The sequence below is a fragment of the Penaeus vannamei genome, chromosome 35 (assembly GCF_042767895.1).
Source record: "Penaeus vannamei isolate JL-2024 chromosome 35, ASM4276789v1, whole genome shotgun sequence".
Taxonomy (NCBI): Eukaryota; Metazoa; Arthropoda; class Malacostraca; order Decapoda; family Penaeidae; genus Penaeus; species Penaeus vannamei.
Genome location: NC_091583.1, coordinates 20864313 through 20866812, shown reverse-complemented (window position 1 = coordinate 20866812; position 2500 = coordinate 20864313). Strand labels below are relative to the sequence as shown.

Below are 2500 nucleotides of genomic sequence, written 5' to 3'. Positions count from 1 at the left end.
TGTTTCAGTAGTGAAGATTTGAATACAGTATCACCAAATGTACAAAATATCTGAACCTTGAATAACATCAATAGATTTTTTATTTATTATTATTATTATTAATTATTTTATTTTCAGATGTAATTGTACCCACCTGATGATGAATGTGGAATAATGGTCAAACTATTTATATTGTAGACATGATTAGTTACATGATGAATATGGCTAGCATCGGTTTCCTTATTAATGATATATTAGGTATAAAATCATGAAGCAACTCAGGATCAAGATGTTATGAAGTTCTGTATTTATGTTTTAGTAAATATGGCATTTGTCAGGCTGCTCAAAATAGTGGGATGCTCATCCCCTACTTAGAATAAGAAAAAAAAAGAAAAAAAGAAAAAAAAACATAAACAAAAAATGATACACTGAAACCTATGAAAGCTGCCATTTCTTATTTATTTTTGTATATACTGTATTCATAAATTCAATTTTATTCTGTTTGAATGCACTTAAGTGATAAGAACTCATACTTAGTACAAAGGGAGAGTGAAGTACTTCCCGTTTCAATTGTTTCTGAGACTCCATATTAACTAAGGCACAGTGACATAAGTGTCAGAATAGGTTAAGACTTCTCTACACATTTTGTGATTAAGAGGTTCTATATTGTAATCTGATTAAACTTTATCTGTTGAGGATAGAAAGAATTCAAACAAAAGGATTTTTTCCCTTATATTGTTGTGGATCAATTCCCATAGTACTTGGGGAGGGTATATACACATTCATTTTTTCTTTATTCTTTGTCTGTTGTAATGATGCCTAGTCTCCATGAAACGAATCATAAATAGCTGGCAGATTGGTTTATATAGGATCATGCCCATCAGCAGGTTTAACAAGAGTGACGTAAGAACTTTTAAGAACCACGTGAAACCTCGGAACGTACCCTCACTAATTACTCCAGAATTAGTTCCTCTCGAACACTCCACTATGGCTGGCTGTCAACTTGGGGAGCACAAGGGATGCCACATTGCAAATCAGCATCAGTTGTTACTAGTTTTCTAAGACTATGACTGGTATGACAAACACTGATGTGCTTGCCCAATTATCTGTAAACCCAAAGGTGCTAACTTCATTCCATCTTTAGTATTAAGGTTAATGTGGTTTTGATGATATCTGGTGTAATTGAATATGTTTTCCAATGGCATATCACTTTATAAGAAGAAAAGTCTTGCTTTGTGTATTACATTATATATTTTTGCCATGGAACACAACAAATTTGCCATCATTCACTATCAAATGATAACCAACTCTCAAAAAAAATGAGGGCCAAAATATGCATGCATGCTTTCAAATGAATCTACGGATCTCTCTGATAACTTGTTTATATTTATATATGCTAGTTCTTTATGTTTTTCATTAGCATAGGAATCTGAAGATAGTCCATGCTTACTATTTTTCTTTTGTAAGTTGCTTCTAATTGGATATTATACTATATAAAAAAAAATGCCATGTTTATTGTTTATTTTAATATACACAATAAAACAAAATGTCTCTCTCCCTTTTAACAAGCTTATATATATATATTGTATGAAACTGAGAATATAATGTGTCAATATGATTCTGCACTTTATATCCTTTTATGTTAAACTTTACAACCATAGTCTCTGCATGTTATTCTCTTACTGCTTTGTGATTTAGTGAGATAGGTTTGCATTATAGCAGAACCTTAAGATAGATTGTGAGTGTGTGAGAATGTATGTGTGTGTTAGTGCGAGTGTGAGTGCATGTGTGTGTATGAGTGAGGGATAGAGCAACTGATTGATTAAGGAGTGTGTGGATTAGTTTCTTTGTTAGGGGTGGCACACATGCAGAATTTCTGTATTTGTTATTATGTATATGACTATAGTGGCAATTTTTATTTTGCTTTAAGTAATGGTATAGCAGAAATTAATGTTAGATTATCTCTAGACTTCCCATATTAAGTCTAGATTGAACACTGAGATTCTGTATTTGTACAATCTCTTTGTATCTATAACATATATGTGCATATGCATGCTTGTAGATTTTTTTTTCCATACAGATGTCAACAGATGCATTCCTATTGGAACTTGATAATAGTGAAAGTAGTAAAATATTGTTTCAAATAGGTGATGTATTTGAATTCTCTCTTTTGCTAGACATACATTTGCCAGCACATGTAATGACAACAGTAAACTTCCCATCTTACGTTTAAACTGGAAAATCTGTTTTGAAGGTCGAATGGTTATTTAGGAAAAATATTATTTAACAATGTCTGCAGGTTATTGCCATTAAAAATACATTGTTTAAAAGAGAGAGTGGCACATATTTCAGTTTAAAGGGTGTGCATTTTTTGTATGTGTATTTGTGTTCAAGGAATTGTGTATGCATGAAAACTATGAATGAGTGAGTAGAATGTGTGCTTGCAGCTGTGTGCATACACATGTAGACAATATGTGTGTATACATGTATGCGCACACACACACACTCACACACACACACA

General features: G+C 32.2%; 1 protein-coding gene across 1 annotated transcript in view; it reads left to right on the top strand.

The window, feature by feature from the left end:
- LOC113824049 (F-box only protein 33) overlaps positions 1 to 2500 on the top strand; it is a 39475-nt gene that overhangs the window by 36853 nt on the left and 122 nt on the right. Inside the window, exon 8 of the mRNA XM_070114137.1 lies at positions 1 to 2500. This exon is cut by the window's left edge and continues 10637 nt beyond it; it is cut by the window's right edge and continues 122 nt beyond it. The gene's annotated coding sequence lies outside the window, so the exon portion shown is untranslated.